Here is a 24540-nt window from a genome sequence, read left to right as displayed (position 1 = left end):
CGGGTCTGTCTTTGGATTTGAATACTATGTGTGTGTTTGTTTGTTTTACCTGGTCTGGCTGGAAGGAGAATTGCTGCAAGGCAACCATTCAAATCACATGAGGAGAAAAAGTTTGTCGTCAGATACCATCGGGATTATCTCAGCAATCGGGATTGCCACATCCTGTTTGGATCCACAGTGACTTACTGCAGTCGTGTGTGCAGAGGAGCACGGGATCGCATCACTCAGAGTTCCTGGCTCTGCGACAGTGCTCATGGCAAACACTAAAGCAGTCGATCCTTGGTTTGGGGCATTTTTAGATAGGTAAGTTGTGTTTTCCAGAGTCGTATCTCAGTTACTGTGATCAGTTACTCAGTTAGGTGATGTTTTTTTGGGTAAAATCTTAATTTGACAGGCTACTTCTTAGTCACAATCCAGGGAGCTGGCATAGACATTTTCACTGCCATCTTTCCTTTATGCAAACACTCTTTTTAATGATAATGTTTTGAGGATGGTTCACTTGATGAAGTAAGTCACCTGGAAATCTCACAGCCAAACTTCAAATCTAGCTTCCTTCTTGTTTGTTTGTGGGCTTTTTGGTCTGTAACTTTGGAGCGCTATGAAAATATTCTGAGATTAACGTCTGCCTCTCTGTGACGTGGGAACTGAGCATACCAGAAAACGCACAGTGCATCTGCCGTACTCCACATGGTACAGAAAATCCCCAAATAACATTGCTATGTTTAGCATGTGCGAGTCTGAAAGTCTTACAAGGATTTGGTGCACGCACACGTTGCTGCTATCCTTCCTGCCATCTGACTGAAATCTAGATGAGCAAGGTGGGTGCAAGAAGCTAGGCTTCGCATGAAGCCTTCGTGTCCCGTTTCTAAAGAAAGGCCTCACAAATGCAGATGTGCTTCTACAAAGTGTCTCCTTCATTGATGTGTCCAGGGGTAACCTCCAGCTCGGCAACCCAAACCATGTGTTTGGCAGGTCAGTGCAGCAGTGATCGTCCCCTTTTTATTTTCATTTTATGTTATTTTCATCTTCCTACACCGCTTTGGCCACTGTTAGCAATAATACAGAACTTGTTCTTTGGTGCATTCTGTGAGAGCTGCATCGAGTGCCTGTTCTGGGGTGGCTCTGCGTATGAGAACCCTTTTCTGGCACAGAGGTGCCTGCAGTTCGGGCACTCGGCTGCCTCCAAAATCATTTCACCTTGCTCCAGTGGGCAAAATTGTTGCCCACAGATCCAGCCCTCTCCTGGCTGGGGGGTCTCCAGCTGCAGAGCCGCTGCTTCAGGCCACCCTGGCAGAGCTCGGACACTGGGCACGTTAAAGATAAAGGACAAACTCTCTCACTTCAGCTCTGTCATCGAAGGCCAGCTGCAAGCATAATTCCAGTTGCATTAACCTCAGACCCGATCCAAGTCTTCTCTTTCCAAGGTGGATTGACCTAGCGAACTGCTGCCTTGCTGCCCCTCGACGCTTCCAGTGGTTGTTTGATCCTTTTGAATTCTCATCTCTTTAACTCAGGCCTTCCAAAGCTTGTTACAAGTAGCTTGCAATCCCGGCCAAGACCTTTTAAATAAATGAGTTAGAAAATCATTTACCATGCTCCCAGCGATGTTGAATTAGTGTTTAAATAGAGCAAATTAGATCCAAGGCTTAATTTCTCATCAATAACCTCTCATGTGACATTGTCAGCTCAGGATTGGTTTAATCATTGCAATTTCAATAATACTTGTGTTCGGCAAGTGGGGCTCCTGTTCCTTTTAGGGAAGATTTCGGAGCCTTGAGTTGTATTTATGAGTTGTATATATTAAGAGTAACTTGGTGCTCGTGGTAATTCTAAGCCCTGAGGAATGGTGGTTTGGCTGCCAGATCAGCTCTGCTGATAGATGAAACGGTTTGTTGACACAACAAAATAAATGAGCCTTTAAATAAAAATGCATTGAATTTTGCTTACCTAAAGAACTAGGTAGCATAAAATAAAGCATGGGAATCATTCAGAAGAGCCTTTTCCATTAAGGGCTCTTCAGACTTCTCCCAAACTACAGATGGCTGGTTTTCCCCTTACACTTACCGTCCATATTTCCGCGATGGAAGAAATACATGAATGCCGTGCCTTTGATTAAATCTTCATGGCAGTGTGTCTGGCTTTTCTGGAGCCAGGGGATCCAAGAAAGAAGGCGGGTTGCACGGCCATGCTGTTACGTTTTATGAAATGCTCCCATATTCTAGGAGAGTTGCGGGCCAGGGAAGGTCTGGAAACCACAGAGGCAAAATCCTGTCAGCTACTTCACCCTGGTGCATCCCTTGCTATGAGTGTTACCAGATCTACAGCATTTGGGGGAGAATTTCGTAGAACCTCAGAACCGTGGAGTATCCTGAATTGGAAGGGACCCACAGGGATCAACAAGTCCGACTCCTGGCTCTACACAGGACCTCCCAAAAATCAAACCATGTGTCTGCGAGTGCTGTCGGATAGCTTCTTCACCTCCAGCAGAGTCGGTACCTTCAGGCAATGCTGGGAATAAATTGAGCATTAGTGTGTGGAAGTAAAGAGTACGCAACCTTAAAGGAATCTTGACTAAAAAGACAGCATAGATCTCGGTAAACCAAGGTGATGATGAAGCTCTAGACAGAAATGAAGGCAGCTCCTTGGGTCCTTTCTTCCCCTGCATAATTTGGAGGAACCATGTGGGAGAATACAAGCCCAGCAGGATAGACAGAAGCTTTGTCTTGAAGTCCTTCTGTTGCAAAAAACTTCTAAGTCCTGCAACCATCTGCTGTGCTACAGCAAAAGCCACGTTTGGATGGTTGTGCCCTGCAATAAAGAGGAAGGGAATCACCGCAGTCCTGGGCTGCTGCATGAGCAGGGAACATGGGAGGCAGCATCCCGGCGTGATTCCCAGGAGACAAAATCCTTCTTGTTGTGTCTGCCAGTTTTTACTTCCACACCCTAGAAAACCAATTTACGTTTGGGAGCATGGAGACGGTGAGCTAACCAAAACTTTGGGGAATTTGCCTCCGCTGTGGAGCAGAAGCACGTATCTCATGGCCTCGAGAGGGAAAATGAAGCAGCCCCAGGCAGCCCCAGCAGGCAGGTTATGCAGCGGGATGATAGGAGGTTGGGGGCAGACTTGGAGGGGAAACGAAGGGGATGTTGCAAGGATGCGTTTGGCTAAGGAATTTTTTTTTCCCACTGAGAGGGAAACACATTTGGCTTTGATCAGCACGGCTTCCTGCTGTTCTGTCCCTCTTCTGCCCCCTTCCTCATTGCGAGTTTGTGCCAGCTCTGCGTTGTCTTTTTGTGACACCATGACAACGACTGGCTGTCACAAATACTCTGCTTCTGAAATAGATTCCTCTTTCGGAAAGGGGCAAAATTATGCAGGGAACAGATTTGCTTGAACCGAGTAAGCTGTCAGGGAACGACTAAGCAGAAGCTAGCGAGAACTGGCAGCAAGGGCAAACATCTCCTGAGCGTCAGCAAAATAAGAGTGTTTCTGTCGTTTCTGCCGTACTTTGGCATCTTGATCGTCTAATTCCCTGTGTTCTCCTCTAGCCCAGGCCTTCCAGCCACTGTTTCATGAGAATCACATGGAGAGCCAAGGGACTTCCAAAGTGTCAGATGGAGGTGTGCCCTTTGGGTGTCCCACACCGCTGGGGTGAGTCACTTCACCTGGGAACAGGGAAATACTGAAGTTACTGACCAGTGCAGTATGAATTGGGTGTTTGAAAGCAAGTGTTCGCAAATTATCTGTGCTGGACTTATTACAGGCTGAAGAAATTAATGATTTTCCGGTAATGTAGGTATTGGAGAACTTCCCAATCTTTTTACAAACAGTTTGGTAACAACAGCACAACTCAAGGCAAAATCCTCTTACCAATTATCCACACGGCTCTAGTATAGCAATGCCCCCATGGAAAAAGCCTGGCTAACAAATTTGTCACGTGAGGCTTTTCTCTTGATATGTCTTTTAATGGGTTTGCTTTGCAAGTTCTTGCACTCAAGGGCTGATGAAAAGCGATATGCCGGGCACTGAAATTTATAAAGCAATCCACATTGTGGAAGGATTAACAGATTTTCATTGAGTTAACGTTTAATTATCTGAGATCTTTGGTTCTTTAGTTCTTGTAACTGAATTGATTTGCCATTCTGCTAATTAATTAGACAAAAGAATAAAAATCTTCAAGCACGCTGTTGCTCAAATTAGCTTTAGCTATGGGATTAGCGCATGGTTTATGCCCCCATGAACACACCGCCTGCGCCTTGCTGCTGCAGAGACCAGGCTGGCCCCAAAAGCCGAGCATCCTCCGGCTTGAGGAACAAGGGCAAAATTGCCTTTCTGGGCTTTGTGAGCTTGTAAATACCTGAAAGAAGCTAGACTCCTGTAGCACAATGACCTTAAGTATGCCAGCATTGGGAAACATCCTAGCAGTCATTACACTCAACTTTAAAGGAACTTATTTTGGGATTGCCATGGCTGCCAGCCCAAGCAGGGATGTGAAGGTTGCCAGGGTTACGAGGAGGCCGTCAGTGATGTGCAGTGACATTCAGACAGAAGGGAGCAACAAATCGAGTAAAGAAAACAATTCTTGAAATTGGACTTTCAAATATATTTGGATCATTATTTGCTCACCTTTCTTCCCTGGCATATAGCAGCTCCACATCAGCAATTTAGTAAATTATTTCCCAAGGACAGAGCAGATTGCATGCACGTCTTTTTTTTTTATTTTTTCTCTCTCCCTCCACCCCCTATAATGTTTAAGAGGGATATTTACTGGCTAAAACATGATAGATTGCCGGTGATGCATTGCTATATTTTAATCTATTCTAGAGGAGACATATCTTGTCTGAGGATTCTTTTACCTTCCTCTCCTTGAGTGATGAGGATGCACAACATGAAATGCAGATGGGGAACCTGTCCCCACCTCCTCTCTCCACTACACTGAGCCCCAGTACGTAACTCCTTTCCCTCCCAAACCCTGCTGGAAGGAGCCCCATGGGGCGGTAGGCAGTGATGGTCCTATCTACACCTCACTCCATTCCCAGCTGGGGCGTGGAGCAGCCTGGCAGAGTTAAGTGAATTCACTACTTTTGCTCTTTCTGGAAAGGAGGGAGAGCTGAGCTTGCTTGGTGAGAGAAAAGGGACCGTTTTGTGCAGCTGTGAAAAGTCTAAAGGGATGGCAGCCCTACTTTGTATCTAGGAAAAAGGTGACACTGCTACTCCCCGATCCTTACAAACCACCAAATTCCTCCTAATTTGGTAGGAGGCAAACGTCAAAAAGAGGAGGCAGACACTTGCAGTCACTTCTTGGGTAGCCCACACAGTGTGCCTAACCCTGCTCACAAATGGTAATGGCAAGACTTTTATTCTGTATATTCATAGTAGCAAAAGGAAATATCAGAGATAACGTGATATTATCAGAGATAACATGGCAATGGTGGAAGGCAGCGTGGAAATGTCTACCAGCGAGTCTTTTCTGGAAACAGTATCTTAGGGTTTGGGGGAACTGGCTATAAACCTCTAATTTTGAGCTTCATTTAATCTTCTGTCAGTAATGCTTATAATAAAGAAAACTTGCTTTACGTTTTTTTCTTTGAAAATCCGAATGCTATGATAAAGAATAGGATGCTTCTCGTTTTTCTTACTGTTGTTTAATGTACATAACATGTAAGCACAGCTACAAATCGGTAAATACATGTAAGTAAAACTGGTAGGAATACTGTAACTGCAGTCAGGCTCCATACGCACCGTTTCGAGAAATAATGGCAAATATTAAAGTATGATCTGTTAAACATGGGAATATATGGCAGTGTTTAAGAAAAGAAAATCATAAAGCATAAAAGGAGAATCCCAGTGAATCAAATAACTTTTCTGAATGATTGTACATGAAGAGAATGCATTGCTGCTGTATTGAGAGAGTTCCTTAAAATCATCTTTAGAAGCTCTGCTCCAACTCAACACTGGGTGTATTTCAGGTCTCTGAATAAAGCTCACCACTTCCATTCTGGGTTATTCTCCTAGATACATAATTTACTAGGATATTTTACATTTTAAAAGAAACCTCAGAATAAGCTTCTTATTGCCCTTCAAGGATTGCCAGCGCTACCCGTCAGGAAACCCTGACCTTAAAATCATGAATGTAAAGTAATATATGTGTATGTATATATATATATATGTATGTATTTTTTATGTATATATTTTTATGTATATATTTATAGATTTATTTCCTATGAGCTTGTCCAGGTGTGTTTTTCCCCCTTGGCACTTCAGGTGGGTTAGCTGCCTTGTGTTCATGATTCCTTGTCCATGTCCCTCCCAGCGAGAGAAAGAAACAACAGAATGAAATGGTGTGGTCCTCCTGAACTGGAGCTGAAAGCTGACCTGTGATGGGCCATCCAGCCCTTTAAATAAAGCCATGGGAAAACACTTCTGGTCTGGAGTCAGGCCTGGATTAGAAGTTACAGGTTGTTACTCTCTTTTTTAAACCATGCCTAGGGTTGGGTAGGGGTCAGCAACGAGCAGAGGCAAGGGTAGTAGATTGTCTGACTTTTTGGTTGCCTTGCAAGTGCAAGGTTATGATGCAGTGTTCCTGTTCCTGCTGAAATGTTGTTGGCAGTCTCAGAGAACAAGGAGCCCAGGGGGACAGCCAGGTGGGCAGGCAGAGTCACTTCTGGGAACGGCTTTCACCTGGTCTCATTTTGGCCAGGTGCTGCCTGTTTTCTCCGGCGTGCCCTTTTTTGCTGCAGCAGGAGGTTGGCTGAGAGTAATTTTGAAGAAAGGTATTGTGGAGGTAGAAGCATTTTTTTTCCCTTTGCAACGTTACAAAATTTTATATTTACCTTTACAAGATCTGTTTCAGAAGAGATGGAGCTATCTGCAAAGATTTTCGTTTATGCGATGTGTTCGTTGTGGTGCAGTGCTGTGGGAGGTTTTGTGCATGCCTGCAGGTAAGCAAGCTGTGGTTTAAGTCTTTTCTCCGAGTGCTCCGTGTTCAGGGGAACAGTTTTCATCTCACTTTCTCTACCAGTTTCACACAGCTGTCATTTCTTTAACTTCAGTGGGTTTCCTTGTGACTTACCCTGGTATCAAATCAGATTTAGTCTCATAGGTCTTGCAAAACTGAGACAAAAGTAATGAAAAAAAAATAGCAGTACTGAAGTTTTCTCATTTCTAGCTTAGAAAATGCATCTTTAAACCTTTTACTTTGCATTTTTGGTAGCACTCTGGCTCTTCTGGTTCTGCAGAGAAAAACAAAGTGAAGAATTACACAGAAGTGAAAAATAATGAGGCAAAAAAATATAGTTCTCGTATTCCTTTTGGGAGCTTTAGAGGGATGCCACTTCAGTGGTCCATGACATGTGTCTGTCTGTGCACTGGCCTTGGCTGCACTACTTCCAAAGGCTTCCAAACCTGAAGTGGTTTGGGACCTATCAGAGGTTATAGACATTTAAAACATTATTATTATTAAGTTGGTGACAAGTTGCTTTCACAATAATATCTTACGCGCTGAAAGCATTTTCAGGCTTACCTGTGGCTTTCGAGATGGAAGGCTTTACAATGGCACTGAATGGCAAATTGAGTCCGAGTTCACGTGCTATGATAGCATCAGATTTTCGCTTTTATGAATAATTCTGACAACAGAAGTAACATCTTGAACCGTAACTGAAATATGCATGTACTTTTAGGCACACATTAGCTGTCTACAAAAGGCTTTTCTGTCTTACCCTAGTTGTGCTGTCAGATATTAAATGCCTTTAGGGTGTTTTAGATTGTGCTAGAAGCATGGTTAGTGCCCAAGTAATTCAGGGACCATTCATTGCAACTCTGCTGGGGTTACAAATAAAGAGAGAGAGCTTTTTTTCAGATACGTTTCAGCACAACTTGTGTGCTGAGAACTGAGCTGGGTTCTTTTTGTTCCCTCTGATAGTAGCCATGATAGAGACAAATATACAGCAGGGGATGTTAAGCCCAATTTAAGTAATGTGATGGCTTATGAAAACCAGTTACTGCCACAGTATCTATTCACCTAGAGCAACTGCGTGTCCTAGGGATCTGCTCTGTGTCTGGTGGGCTGTGAGCTTTTGTCGGGAGCAAAGCCGATGGATGCCCTGGCTGCCTTCTCAGGGCACCTGTTGCCACTGGGAGTAGGTGCCATGGCTGGGATGTTGCCAACTTTTCGGAGGTTAGAGAAAATGCTACGGGAAACTCATTTAGCGAACGAGAAGCCCTCACGTGTTTTAGACGTGATTGCTCAGCAGTAACGTGATGCAACCACCAGCAAACAGTAGGCAAGAGGAGGAGCCAAGACAGCCAAGCTCTCAGCCGCAAGGTCTCTGATGTGGGGGAAAGCAGCGAGGTGGTCACGAGACCAGAGGGGCTTTGCTGCTGTAGGAGGTCTGGTGTGATACAAGCACTGTCCACAGAGCTTTGCTACCATTAAACTGCTGCTGTAGGACCCCCCAGACCTCTGGTTCATGTGACATAAATCACACCACTCAACGGGTCTCTGTGTTTCCTAGGGCCTGCTGCTTCCATCTCTCAGTTGAGTTGTAATCCAGACTGACAAAATCCCACTGGCCAAAAACAAGACTTCTCCCTGTCTGCCAGACAGGCCCAAAATAGCAGTTCACCCTGTTTTTAAGCAGACAGATCTCTGGGAGCTAACACTTTAAAATGCTTGGTTTGAAGAGTAAAATTAAAATTAACCTCTGGGGTTAATGCTTAAAGTGGAAAAAATAAAATTCTATTTCATAACAACAGGAGGACTTGATAGAGTGCAAACTTCTTTAGGTAAGCATCTTCTGTGACAGTCTAAATTATGCACTGTGGATGATGATTATCTTGCATTGCACATACAGATCATTCAACCATGAGATTGGAATCATGTTAGTAATAATTAAAAGTATGTACCTGCTTTTGTGCTTGAATATACAGCTCTGCCCTGTGATTACACTGTGTAGTATTAGGACATGAATTCTGGCTCATTCCAGCAATCATTTAGAAGTGGAATCTGGCCTCTGAAGGTGCATACCCAGTTACTCATTACCTTGTGTAATGAACCAAGCCCGTAACCTTCTTGCTGGGTATGAAAATAAAGAAGTGTGGTTGAAGGTTCTTATCTGTGCTATCGCTCATATTCCAAGAATGAGTGAAGATTGGGGAAACAGCGTGAGAGTCAACTTTCCATGTTTCTTCCTCTTTGAAATGTCAAGAAAGGAACTTTTTCTTCCTATTGTGAGAAATTTCCTGGGTGGGAATAACTTGTTTCCAACTCGGCCCCAGAGAGACTGTGGAGTCTCCATCCTTTGAGGTGCTGAAAATGTGAACCAAGTCCTGAAACACCCAATTCAGCTTTAAAGCAGGAGGTTGGGCAAGCTGGCTTCCAGATGTCCCTTCCAACCTGTTTTCTGTGATTTTGTTTTTTTTGTGACTTCAAAAGAACTTTGAGAAAATAAAAGCCCACCACAATGAAAGTCAGAGATCCATGAAATGAAAACAACAGCAGTAAAACAAGTTGTGCCATTCATTACTTTTCAGCATTCCTGAATTTTATGGGACACAAGAAACCTGCGGAATAAGAAATTCTATAATAAACTCTGCAGGCTGATGTGGCAAAATCTGCAAGGCTTAGGTTGGGTACCATCTTTCCTCATCATATCCACCCCTTATGCTTAATGGTCTTTGACTGAAAATGTTTAATGTATTTCTAAATACTATAGTACTGTATGGTTCCAAGAAAAAAATTCACAGTGGATCTTAGAAAGGAGATGCAGAAAAAGGAGTATGGCCCAAGAATTTGCTATGTATCACAAGACCTATCTGATTTCACACAACTGGTCTGTGACGTGAGGGATTTACTGCATCATTCACTACCAGGAAACTCAGAAATGGGCTCCCACTCCCATTCCCCTCCTTGCCTTATTTCCCTTGGCAGGGAAGGGATGAGATGGGCAGCTGGTGTTCAAATTCTTACCATCTACAGTAGCACAATCTAAGGGAGGCTGAGCCAGAGGGCAAAGCAATCATTTTCAGGAAAATACCAAGAAAAATGTTACATTTCAAGATACGTACCCTGCATTAATTACACCCATTTCTCCAGAACCGATATTCGTGGTACCACTCAAAACCATTCTAAAAATCAGAATGTAATTGCCAACTTGGATTGATACTGGGTCATCTTAGCAAGGAGATGGTGATATAAACGGGTGTGAGAGATATATATCATCCTGCAAACATATATAATGTCCCACCTTTTTTTTTTTTTTTTTTCCAGCTCTGCTCAGGAAAATATAGCTCTCTACAGGGCTTTGGTTTATGATCATTTCTCTTGAGTCCCTGCTGTTTGTGAAATGGTTCTCCTGAGAGAGTACTGAATAGGATTTTGTCCGTAATAAATTCAGACGGAAATACTGGGGCCGTGCAGCATCTCACAAGGAGTGATCCTGGAAGGAAACAGCTACTTTCCTTCCTTCCCTGGGAAGGAAATTTTTTTTTTTTTTTTTTTTTTTTAAATCTGGTAACCCCCAATTCTGTGCTATAGCAATCCAGCTGCCCCACACCTCAAGCAGCTGATTTCCTTCTGCCACTGATTAGGTTTGTGCTGAGCAATCCCACCTTGCTGGCTGCTGTATTTTAGCACAGTTCCATGACAGAGTCTGCTGCATCTGTATGTTATCAATCTCGGTTACAAGACCTTTTTATTTTCCATTCAGCGTGGTTTTATGCAATGTGTGCAGTGTTAATTTTGGGTGGTCTGACTGTGCTTCTGTACCTCATCCATAAATGTTGTTGTTCTTAGGGTTCCCCCAGAGAGCAATTGTAGGTAACCCTGTGCACACAACATCTTGGTGATAGGGCGATTGGTTTGCTACATGTAAAGATTGTCAATAATGCCCAGACCTTGGTGAATTATCTTTTTAAAGAACCTATAACTAGCTTTGCTGAAGAAGAGCATATTTCAACCGGCAATCTGGCAGCCTAAATATTAGCTTCATAGCAAAGTTTCATCTGCATAAAAGCTAAGGAAGGAATAAAGATTGCCCATAAAATTATAGGAATTGGTATTTAATTTCTCAGAAGCAAGTTTGTTTGTTTTTTTTTTTGGTTTGATGGCATTTCTGTTTGTTTGCTGTTGTTGTTTTTCAAAGGCATTTATAACTCCTAATTTTCTCTGGTTCTAAAGCACAGTGAAAATTATTTTAGGAGCCAACCCAGTTACTTTTTAGACTTGAAAAAGTCAGAGCTTTACTATGATATTGATTTTTTTATTTTTTTTTTTAACAAGAACTCTCTGCTGATTAAGTTATATTTGAAAATCAATGGTATGATAATGCTCTGAATTCCTGAGTCCCCAGAGATGACACCCCTGGTTGTTCAAATATGCCATAATCAATTTTCTTCAACAATAGATTTTTCCATGTGCTTTTATATCACATCAGATAAACCAAAGAAAAGGGGGAGGGTATGAGCAGGGGAGAAAGCTAAATATTTTCTAATCATAAATAGTTATTACTGCTGTAATTTTCTTGCAATTATAGTAGTTTCCCTCATCCATGAAGAGATGTTTATGGTGGATGTGACGTGATAACGCCAGTAGAGTGAAACCAGAAATACTCAGCAAAGCACAGCAGTAATTACGGGCCTGAATCTATGTCAGGCAATTTCTTGCTTTAGTTTATGGGGTGAAAACTTTGCAGTAATGTCCTCGGTTGTTAACAGGCATAACCTCACCGATGCTGTTGGGTTTTCACTCATTACTCACCCAACACCTGGCTTCTTCGTACTTCAGGTGCACACTTTAACTTCTACAGCTGTACTTCTTGGGTGCGGACTTGCTTTCTTTTTTTTCTTCTCCAGGCAGTTTTTTTGAATTTCTTTTGTACTGTCAAGTGTAAAGTGTAATCAACTATCATGTCGCATAAATCATGGTAAATCCCGCCTTAGATTCTAACACAATTAGTTCATTGAAATTACTAATGCACACACTCTGAATTAGATGATAAAGCAGAATTAATGTGTCATTATGGCGTAGTGTCCTGGTCAGAATTACCTTCCTTTACAGAAAAAGCCAAGATAACCATCTCTGTAATTAAATGTGCGCCCACTTGCTTAATAACTATAAAAGCAGCCGCTGTCCTAGTGCAGTGGCTTAGCAGTGTTTAAGAGTGCTCCGTGTTATCTGCCGATGGGCATCTTCGGGAGAGTTACAGCAGGAAGAAAGTGAAATGAACAAGCAAGTGGCTGTTTAAACATGATAAATATATGATTTTAAGTACACTGGTTTCATTCTTAAAACGACTTCCTAGGCAATTAAAACAAAGCTCCATCAGTGTTAATGCCACATGTACGATGCTCCAAGGGAGGTAGACCAGCAGGAAGGGTTATGTTAATGGACTTTCTTGTCCTCTGTTTAATGCCTTTTATGATCTTGTTCTGTCGTAACCTTCCATCAGCATGGGTGGACGAGATAGGTTGGGACAATAAAAATGTATATTTGTAACTCTTTCCCCTCCATCAGATTCTTTGCGTTAGCTGCCGGGATTGGTGCTCCTGTCCCATGTGGGCACACTGAAGTACCCTGGAAATGGAGATCAAGCAAGACTGGGTCTCGGTGTTTGCTTGGGAAATGCGGGGAGGAAGACGCATAGTGTTCCTCCTGCTTGCCTTGGAGGTTTGTTGTTCATCTGAAACATGGGGACTGGTGCTGCAGAATGTCCTTGCGTGGGCACACGACTCCCTCTTTCTGCTGTGCTCGCACTGAGCGTGTAGCTGTCAACGGGACGGGGGATAGATGGTGAATTTAATTTAAAGAGCACAGCTTTTGGGTATTGCATCCAGTGTGAATTTCTGCTTTGCAAGTCTCAAGAAAGGTCACTGCTATCAATATATATTGTTTCAATTTACTGAGATGTAGAAAATTGCATTTCTTTCCGAGTTAACTAATACACCCTTTTTTTGTGTGTTCAGTTTTCAAGTACGGATTTTATTACATTGGCTGATCTTGATTCCCAACTAAAAACAAAGAGGCTTTTGGTCGTTGAGTCCAGGCTGTCATATCGAAGGCTGTTTTATGCTACAATACATTTAATTGTATACCACAGTGAAGTGTTTATCTGCCTTTACACAGTCATTTTAGGTAGTAAATATTCCTTCTGGTGTGATAAATACTTCTTTTTCATGATTTATGTATCTGTGCGAGATTCTGTCTCTGCCTTCAGTGACTGAATAGCAAAGCTTTGCTGATAATTTCTTTTGTCATTTTGCCCTGCTTCTTTCAGTTTTGAGTCACAATAGTCTCTGTTAATATACTTGTAGATCATTTTCTCAGCAGGCTGATTTCTTCTTGTTCCTTTTCTGATGTAAAATATACTGTGCTTTCCCTATAAATAGGACTCTTATCCCTTGGCAGTTTGTTAACCAGTTTCAGGTAACCTCTGCAAAAGGTTTTGTTTTGTTTGCTTTTAATGGCTTCATATATTAAAGGTCTCATCCTGCTCCCAGTAATACTTTAATGCACGTTTTTTCATTTACTATAACGGCCTTATAAACCTTATGTCCTCAGTACTGATACTGCTGTAACGTGTGATTTTTGGGTAGCCCTAAACACAGGATGTATTTTAGCAGAGGATTATTCGTTCACTATAGATACCTAAATTCGGGGGGGGGAGGGGAACTGAACATATCCCCATTCCCCCCACCCCAAGAAAAGCACAAAAAAGTCAAACCAAGTAACCAAAAGTGGTGCCACAGACCAGAGGACAGGTGTATAAAAACAGAACGAAGATAATAAGAGCCCATAAACACACACACAGACTTCTGATTTCTGTCCTTTTTGCTTCTCAATGGAGGAGTTCAGTGATAATTCCTGTTCCAGAAGTTTCTGGTTTTGGCTCATCTCTTTGTTTCTCATTAAGGACTGTTGAAGTGGGGATGGACAGTAGGTTTTGTCCTTAGGTGAGAAATGCAGTGGAAATAAAACTTGGAAATACTAGAGGAGACAGTGGCATAAATCTCTCTAATTAGTGGAATACCTGTCTTTGCATGGCTACAATAACTGCTTCACTGCAATTAGGATGATACCAGGAGTATCCATTTTTCTGTAGGTAATAGAGGAAATGATCTCACTTTTGTACAAACGTTCTTTGGACAATGTTAGCTTGCAGACTTTATATAATAAAGTTACTTGCAGACCGTAGTGTTTCCTGGTGGTTGCAGAACTGTTGTTCCTACCTAATTAAGTTCTGCTGAATCAGAAATAATATGATATAGTTCTGGCTTAATGGTGTAATATTGAGAAAACGTTTCCTTCCTTCCTTGTTGTGGGAAAGGGAAGCATGTTGTCTATTTTATATTTAGGATGCTGAAAGTCCTGATTTCACATCTAGCTGGAGGGCTTTGAGAAGCTCTTCCTTGGTTGTCCTTTTAAGAGTCCTCAGCTTGGCTTAACAAACATCACAGACTATATCGCCATCAGGTGCAAGTAAATCTTGCACTGCTAAAACCTTTGGAGCTGCACTGACATACACCAGCAGAACACCAAGGTCAGTGTTTATGACCTGGCTGTTGTCAGTGAAGTTTACTGATACTTCAGCTGAGTTCTGCTGCAAGGGAAAATACCTGTAGGAGGAAGGAAGTTGCAACTCAATTCTATTTTCATGTGTTCTGTGGCTTCTTTGCATCAGCTCAGTGGTTAAAAGAAGAATTAAATGAAGAGGCAATATCTTCTTCCTTAAGACAATGTTTGATTTGAGGATGGCAGGTGTTGCTCACGTATCAGATGAGATGTTTTTGCTTGCGGGGAGTTGGGCTGCTTAGAGGAGCCCAAAGAGAGGACAGAAACGAAGCTGCCCTGACCTATTCTTTTCTGAGAACTCCTGGCAAGCTCTACTTGGATGCATGGATTATTGCACTATAAACTCCAGACAAAGTTCAGAGAAAAAACTCTTCAGACAGAGCATGTTGTGAATCTCCACTTTTAATTTAACAGGGAATTGAGCTTCCTTCTGGAAGTGCCATGTGCTGCAGCCAAGGGCTGGAGATACTTGCCTACACGCAGCTTCCTTGGGTGGCCCCAAGGCCAGACCTGCAGTGCTTGCTGGGGAGAGCTCTTCTGATGTGAAACTCGAGTTAAGTGGCTTTCCTTGGCTGAGTGGCCTCATCGCAGATACCAGGTCAACTCTAAAATGAAGAGTTAATCTCTCAAAGAAAAGTCAGACAGCCAAAAGCGATTTATGGTGTGGCAGATACCATCTATAAAAGCCCTCAGTCAGAGAGCTGGCTAGCTAAATACAGCCTGTGCTGAAATACAGAGCCTCGGGTAGGCTCTGTCTTTTCCCAGCAAGTTATTGGAATATCTGTCTTGTGCTTTTCTGAAAAAGGTCCTGTACAGCTTGCTTTGCAGGGGATCCTTGATAAAGGTAATGTCTGGAAGATGACATTTTCTTCTGCTGTGTGCTCCATCTTCTTCCTTGGGTGAAGCGACCACCTTCAGCATCTGATGGTCACTGATGCACTACCCAGGCAGATAGGCAGGGAAGCTCAAATCCTAACCCTTTCTTTCGTCTTCAAAGTGTCTAAAAAGGGAGGAAACTTGTGATTTCTAAATTGTGTAGGAGTGTTACTAACACCCTGATGGATTAACTGTGACAGTCTATGCACTTACATTCATAACTACAGTGTGGTATCAGAATAGGTTGTGTTTAATTCAGCCTTGTGTGCGTTAATTTATTTTCCAATGAGAGCAAGTTTGTGGATTTTTTTCATATAAGCCACTACATTTCAGGATTTGTATAAGCAATAGATCATCTATGGGATGGGTGAGATGTGTGCTTTTTGTGGGGTCACCCAAGAGGTGCTTTGCTTTCATTCTACAGAATTTCAGTAGTGGCAGTATTTCACCAGCACTGTACTGTGGGACGCTTGTCAAAGCCTCTGTTATCGATGCAAATATATTAGATCCAAGCTGTGCAACTCCATTTTTTTTATAAAGCTTGGAGAGGAGATGATTTTACTGTACAACAGTTATCACTAGCATCATAAGACAGCAACTATCACAGTGTTGGAAGTATCAGACCTTGTACGAAGTCAACCCTTGGGGACATATTTCCTTGTATTTTTTTTATAGCTACATTTTATGGGGAAAGCCGGAGTTTACCCAGAAATCAAAGAAGTAAACAAATAAGAGGGCATGGGAAGAGAGATGAATTTTAATTCTATTAAATTTGGTCTGATTCTTAAATGCTTGTATGCATTTTTTTCATTGCACCGGCTTGCAATAAAATAATTTGGGGAAAGGATCTGCATACTGGGAACTCATACCATGATAAACAGTCTTCAAGGAAGTAAAAAGAAAATTTTTTTTTTTTTTTTTTTTTTTTTTTTTTTTTGGAATAAAATATATTCTCAAATAGTGCCTGTCATCGCTTGTTAGGATTGGCAGTGGGTGTGAGGGAGAGTTGCAGTCTGTCAGCAGGCTTTCAGCGCGTTAGCCAAGGACTCTGCTTCTCATCCTTATCCAAAGGGATCCAACACGACCATGTTTGTTCACTCTGGGGTCTCTGATGTTAGTCGGGGAAAAAACCCACAACTTTTTATATCTACAAACTCCTAGGCTACGTGGGGAGGTGCCAATGTGTGTATTTTCTTTTGCTTTCTTTTCTTGCCAGAAGATTTTTCTTGTTTCAAGGCTTTCCAGAAAACCTTACCCAGAATCTTGGAGTTCCTCTGAAGGAAGTCCAGAACACAAAATAACGAATGGCTCATCACGTTCAGAGGGGCAGGACAGTGTATGTGGTTAGAAATGAAACGTAAGCTGCCTTTTCAAAGAGGCTGATGACAAAATGCAGGCTTTGGTATCAGCAAGGGCAGCAGTGCCTCGAGTCATCTGTCCCTGAGCCTCTGAGTTCTTTCTGCTTTCATTTATTGTGTGGGAGGTCACACAAGGTGACACTCAGAGTCACAGCTTCTGTCCGTCTTGCACTTGGAAGCTGCAGTGGAGGCTCCTACAAATTACTTTGGAAAATAAAAACAGCAGGAGGGAGAATGCTGTGCACCGATCCAAATGTTGGAGTATGCTTTGCTCCTTCTCCCAGGGATGGCTGTGATGAGAAAGTGCGTAATGCTATCACCTCACCAGGTGATCGAGCAGCAGTTCAGCGTTCTTTGGTGCCCGGTGAATTGAGACCTTGCTGAAAAGATAAAATTGATGTGATACTTGAAGGGGAAGACTTGCGAAGTAAAGCAAACCGGGTTATAGAGTTCTCCCTTATTGTTTAAGTCATTCTCGTTTCTTACCCTGTGATATGACACCTCTACTAAAACAAAAGTGTTAAAAGAAAAGGAGAACAAGGAATAACAGTTTAAAAAATATATAAATAAATTATTGCACAGCTTCAGAACTGCAGTGATTCCTCTGGAGTCAAGTTTGAGTCTTCCACATGCCACCCAGGGCCAGCACCTGAAACCAGAAGTAGAGGATTTTGATCCACACGTGTAGAATAAGAAAGGATCAATTCTCGAAACAATCCACTGGACCTTCATGATTTTTTTTGTTGGCTTTTGAAAGATGTTTAAGCTGTTATAAGAATATTCACACAACTCTGACATATTAGGCCGAATGTCAGCACAGTCTGTTACCCTCTCTTCAACACCAGCAAAGAGCATATTATAAGAGGAGAACATAAAAGCAGGGGAGCCAGGTAGTGATGCTTCCTGAAAATCTCCTGGCAGTATGTGCTTATGGCACTTCTCTCTCTCTCTCTACTTAATGGTCTTCACTGGGTTTTCCCTCCTGTAACTTGTAGAGTATCTTTTTTGAAATGCTGTCAGTTTATGAGAACCACCACACCTTCCAATATGATTTTGCAGCTTCACTATGCAAAGCATAAAGTTTTGTCCTGTGAAACCTGTGATTCCAAAAATGTAGTGTATTGATTTGGAAAGGATAGAAAACATTTCTGCTGGTAATTTTAAAATTTGCTAGCGTATAACCCACTGGTTGGCTTTTTCTAGATGAAGAAGTTTCTCTATTGAGTTACTCCTTGTACAAAATGTGCTCCAAGCCTTTGATCAGACTTGTTGCTTGCCCCTCGACCTTTCCAATTCCACGACACGCTTCTTCAGAGAGCTGGCTTGGAACTGTGAGCACTGCTCAAGGAGCAGGCACATACATAGTGATGTGAGATATAATAACATTTTTTGTTTTCTTCTATATTCTTTTCCTACCAAGTCCAACCATTCAATTTCCTCTTGTGACCTTTATGGAGCGCTGTGCTCAGATATTCACAGAGCGACATACCCTAACCCCAGTATCTCAATCAGCTCAGAGCTAACCATTGTGGATGTCAATTTGGGAACAGGTTTCCTCATCTGCCTGATAGGACTATTACCTGCTGTGGATTTCATCTCCATTTCTTCCTACAGACACGCAATATTGCCAGATTACGACACCTGTATTAATCAGCTTTATCCTTCCAGCTGATACAGGTTAGTGTTATCAGCAGACCGTCACTCACTTTCCTGTTCATCCTCTTCTCCAAATAGGTTTAAAGACTTGAATACGCTGCGCAGCGTGTGCTGGCCTCCCACCTCCTGGTTCTTATCTTCCCATCAGTTCTTTATGCGAGAACCTCCAGTGCCATGCAGCTCCCTCTCTGAGAAGTTTTGGGTGAAGACATTGTTGCTGTGATGTTTGCCTGCTGTGTGGAATTACTTTTAAGAGCAGATATTTTAGTTTCCTTCCTTAACCCAATACTATTTAGTTAATCTTTAGCCATTGCATTAAATGTCCTTCAAAAATCTCTTCTCCTCCCCCTGATCCCCTGCCTCCAGGCAGTGCTTGTGTTTTCAAGGAAGAAGCCTAGCAGGCTGGTTCCTGCGTTACTGCCAGCCACAGCCTCAGTGGGGAAACCAAAACATGCAGGTAAAACGAGGGGTCCAGCTCTGTGGAAGGAGCCTGCCTTATACAGGCTTTTTGCAAAGGCTGCAGATAGCTGTGGCACAACGTCTGTCTGACCATCACTGTCACCAAGCACTTACACTTTTGATACAGGTCACTAGGTTACAGCATTCAAAAATCAAGATAAAGAGGACGTGAGCTGTCAATACAGAGGTGTTTGAGGTGGGTGTTGGATATCTGTCTTACACTTGCATTTTTTTTTCTCTTGGGCAGCAATGAAAATGTTGTGATGAGTTCCATTGTACGTCCATGGGTTTATATTGTAGTATGCAGCAAAGTTTGGGAATTACATTGAAATGTTCATCATTGGGATTGACCCCAGAGGTTAGTAAGTGAGGACTGCATACAAAGCTTCAACCCACGCAATGAAACATAACCTTCTCTTATCGCCGATGGCCACTGTTACAGCCATCCAGAGCTGGGTTTCACAGTCTGTTTGCCTCAGACAGACTCCGTTATAAAGGATAGAGATGGAGGAGGGAATCAACAACCAGGGCTTGCTTTGCTGCAGGATATCCCGAAACAAGGCAAAGTGGTCACCATGGCAAGTAACACCACCTTCTCGTGATCTGTTGGGTAGGACCTGGCAGGGGTTTGTAAACGACACAGTTTACAGGCCACTGAAATGTGCAAGTTGTTACTGTTCATAGCTCTCGATTTCTGAAGAAATGAAGGCAGTGATGGAAAAGTCACATTTCGGTTTATCACTTTGAGCTGTTAGCTGCTCCGACAGAAATGGATTGTTCTGACAGCCCTCACTGGAATAGACTGGAGGGGATGTAGCAGGCACAAAACTGCAAAATGGAAACATTTTCAAGAATTCCATAAACTTAAGCATATGCAGTTTCACCAAAAATATAAGACCTACATGCACACATGGGGCCAGAGCTTGAGGAGCAGCAGCTGGAGAGGCTGAAGAGTTACCTGCCCCAGCCTGCGGCTGGGTTGAGTCGGGCTGAGACAGACACAAAGGGCTTTGGAGCTTCTGGAAGCGAAGGGCCCATGGATTTTCTTGCTATCCCTTCCCCAAACCCATAATCTTACAAACCCACAGCAATGACAGAAGTAGCGCTGGATTCAGGCAGTCACCGCGAAGCTGCATGTGACTGCTGTCTTACAGGGAGAGGACACTTTATTTCAGGATCGCTGGCTGTGCTGGAGATCTATGTATATTTTCCCTGACATCGCCTCAGGTACTGTGGGAGCTGCCTGGGAGTTCATACAGGCAAATCGCTGGCTTCTCTAAAGGCAAATTTTTCTGAGGAGCTGACGCTGCAAGTTTATTTTCTGACAAAATTCAAGTAGTATGGAATGAGTAAAAAGAGATCTCATATAGATATACACATATTTTTTTGTTCAAGATAGACAGTTTTAAATGTACAATATTCATGGGAGAAGGGAAATTGTCAGAGGTAATATATCCCCCTTACGTTGAGTATTTAGCCTAAGAATGCATCTAGCATGCAAAGAATATGCTGCCAAGAGCTTCTACACTAACTCTGTTTTTCAGGAGGAGTTACATAGCAGTTTCTGTGGTTACTTACGGATGGAGCCCTGTAAAACTTAGTTACAGGGAACTTTGCTACTCCACACATTGTTTACTGGTTTTTAAGTAGTTGACCTACGCTGCAGTTACTTTGCTCTGAACTTCTGTAGCTTTATAAATTTTCATAATCAAGTCTCCTGCCCTCTGCTTAACTCTTATTTTTGCAAAGGCTTTGTAAATTATAATTGGGAGTTATGTCTTAATTCTGGGTGCTTTCTGGCAAGCGATTTATTTGAATAATTGTACTAATACTAGATAATTCTGTAGCTTTCTCTTAAAATATAAAAGGTCAAGGTTTCAAAAGGATTCTAGTTTCTACTAAAACCAGAACCAGAAACTTGCAGAACTCGGTGCTGGGGAAGTAAAAGAGGGAGGACAGCCAAGGAAAGTGGAAGTTTCATTACTGCATGCTTTGATTATTTTATTACAGGTGTTAAACTGTTTAGAGCTTTTTATTTCTACACCATGCTTCTTAAAATCCTGTGATTATCCAAACAGTAGACTTCATTAAAAGTATTCTAGAACCTCATTAATTGAAAAAAGAAAATTGTAGGGAAAAAAATACTGCATCTGTACAGTTTGAGAAACTAAAAAGCCAAGCAAGTATGTCAAAATATATTGCTTTTCAAAATATGAATTGAAAGGCGTCACTTCTTGCTATTTTAAAGTATATTTCAGAGTTGGTTTTTACTGAGACTTTTTGCTTAAAATGATAGCTTTCTTTGAGTCACTGTCAATGTTTTCTTTAATTGAAGGTTTGTATTAAAACCACCATAAATACCTGAATTTTCAAGTGCTTAGATTCCTTCATCAAGTCAGGGAAATCATTCTTGCTTGTAGAAGGATATTTCAGGAATAGAATAAAAGAATACTCAGGAAATATTCGATGAATGCTATGTCTATAGGTAAAAAGCAGAAGCAAATAGGAAGGACTCATAAGATCCCTGAACGTGTCCAGGGCACGGTGAGGGATGTGAGTGTAGCTACGAGAGCTCCAGCAGTGTATGGCAGGAAGGATACTGACACTGCACCTCCGCGCTCCGAAATTCGGAGAAGGCTGATGGGGAAGAATCGAGGGATTGCAGAGCAAAAGGTCAGGCTGAATGCTCCTCAGGAGAGAGGTGTAATAAAAAGGAGCAGGAGCAGAGGCTGGAAATGGCAGCAGGGGGAACACAGACACGTTCTCCACCCGTGCCATTGAGGGGGCTGTAAGGATGAGGAACAAGTCCCCTGCTGCGATGGGAAGTGGGGGTGAAGACACCTGTGGAAGTGAAAAGAAGGGGCTGAAGGAGGTATCACGGTGCTATTTCATTTCTGCCTCTTGTTGGAAATGCTGAAAGGGCTGGTTGTGTTTAGAGCAAAACAACTGCCCCGTGCAGATTTACCTTGATGGGCGGTAACAAACACACCCAGCTCGGAGCAGACAAGGGGCAATGCCTTTGCTTTTGAGTCAGGGCTGTCAGTGAGGCAGCAACCAAAATGCAATGAAAAGAAAGCATGAGTTAAGCTATTAATCAAGCTGCAAAAAAAGCGGGTGAGCCTGTAGCTTCTGTGTGCTACTCAGAAAGCAGAGTATGTAAAGGCTAATGCAGGGAGAAAAAAATGAGTCTTCCTATGAAAGGATAGGCTGTGTTCCTGCAGTGCTGAAAATTTGGAAGATATTAAGAGCTTTATGTGAAAACTCATTACCTGCTAAGCGTGCAGCATTCTTTAAGCAAATGCGCATAGTACTTTGCAGCAAATGTAGTGCCTAAAACTTTAATGGCATAATGATATTTCAATGTTAAGTCTGACATTTCCGTTTGTCTTCACTGGCACAGCATCTCTGATAGATGAGGAAATGGGAGAGAGAAGAAAAAAGGAAGTAATATCTAATTCAATACCAATTACCATCATTTTTCCTATTTATTCTCTCTATCTCCATAGAGTAAAATATGAGTTGTTTTTTTTTTTTTTTTAAATATATATTTTGAGTGTGTTTTTCACGATCAAGGCTGTATACTTTACATCCCATATCAACTTTTCTGTAGATTAATTCTAAACAGAAATTTTACAGAGGAATAAAGTCTTTATACTGTCATTTTGGACTGCCATACTGCTCAGAGGAAACAGGAATATGAATACAGGATATCAATTTAGCAGCTCAGGAGAGAGATACAATTAATATTCTTTCAAAATGGTTGACATATTATGTAATAATCTGAGTTACGTATCATTTAAACCTCTGTTTACAAGAAAATAATGAATGTTGGACAAACAGAGGGAACTATAAAATACTGGGGAAAATAAATGTGAAAATGCTTGGAAGACTTGAAAAAACAGAGATCCATTGGTGAGAATAGAAACAGGAATTATATGAGCACTAATAAATGAAGAGGATTAGATAGCTTTTGTAGTGTTGATTGTTATCTCTGAAAAAATACTGTAAAATTTGAAGACCTGACAGACCGAGGAAAGGCAAGTACAATATTAGTTTTCGGCAAGAATTAAAGGGGAAGAAAGAAACTCAGGAAGAACATTAAGCCTGATAGTTGCTATCATAAATGTAATTACTCTTCCTAATAAAAAAAAGAAAATAGAGTTTTTATATTAGAAGAAAAAGGCTTTGAATATTACAAGGAGGAAAACATCAAAAAAATGAGCGCATCGGTTATAAAGAATAAATACTGGAATTAATGTGCATGTTATTAATAGAATTACCAGAATGCTTTTGAAGAAATAAGTGTGTGAATTTGTACTGTATTGAATCAAAATTGAGATTTATTAGCTGTGTGAGAAACTCTGCCTTTTAAAATTTAAACAAACAGAAGCCTACGGTGATAAAAACTAGTTACAAGGACTTGCTGACTTTCCTTGAAACCTTTGAAATACTGAGAACAAGTATTTCATTTTCCTGTGTTTCAGATAAGCATAGGGCAGACGGTTAATAATAATAATAATAATACTGTTTAATATTTGTGAAAAACAAGCTAGGAGAGCCCCATATATGTTCGGGCTAACCTATTTTCTTGTGGTATGGATAGATTCTTCTGATTTCTTGATGTATGAGGATTCCTTCTTTTGTGTGGCTTTTGTAATGAGGAAAAGATTTTTTTATTCTATTTATTTATTTATTTTTAAAACCACCAACAGCCCTAAGCATCACCACTATAGCTCTTTGAACTTTCTGGCATTATTTTGCTGCAAGAAGTCAACAAGCCTTGGTTTGTAGGCTGCGAGGATGTTTTACAGGTCTCTGTCAATTACTTGAAAGTTTGGCCTATCATCAAAATTCTCTTGAAATGTATATGGCAGAGTATTCACCGTGGATTTATGTAGTGGTCTGTGTGATAAGACATAAGGACTGTAATCTGAAATTCAGTAGAAGTTTAAAGAAATACTGCTAGGTGTGTTAAAGATTTATGGAAACTGGTAAGGATTAAAGCAGCACTGTAGACAAGAGTAAAGTCTATTTACTTGAATTGGGAAATGACAGCACTTCATATGTAACCAACACCTACTTTTACCTTTATTTCTACAAGACTGAATTAAACCAAACAAGTATGTCCAAGAGTTTTTCCCCATGTTTTCATTTCAGTAGTATACCAGACATCTCTTCCATCTGATATAACAAACACCCCTGGTGAGCTATTTAAATGTTTATTTTCCCTTTTTACTTCTCTTCTACTCACAGTCTGGCCCGAGTTGATCTTGGTCATTAAATAAGTATCAGTTTTCTTCACTATAATAATCAATGATCTTCTTTGGTGACTCTCATCCTTTGTCAGTGGTGTGTGCTTTAATCTGAGCTGTCCCAAACAGGAAAATGGATGTGCTATTTCAGCATAATGAGCACTAATAACTAGAAACACCTTGACCAAAGCTTTCCCTCGGCTCACCAGGTAGGGTTGGGTTCCTGCTGGCACCACGTTGAGCCCCGTGCTGCTTGCTGTGCGTGGAGTTCCTTGGTTTATGAAACACTTTGCTTCCTAGAGTGACCTGAAGTGCCTTCATATTTGGGTGTTCTGGGGTAGTTCTTCAGCGTGTGCTTTTTTTTTTTTTTTT

This window comes from Anas platyrhynchos, chromosome 6 (assembly GCF_047663525.1).
Source record: "Anas platyrhynchos isolate ZD024472 breed Pekin duck chromosome 6, IASCAAS_PekinDuck_T2T, whole genome shotgun sequence".
Classification (NCBI taxonomy): Eukaryota; Metazoa; Chordata; class Aves; order Anseriformes; family Anatidae; genus Anas; species Anas platyrhynchos.
This window is presented reverse-complemented; position numbering follows the sequence as displayed.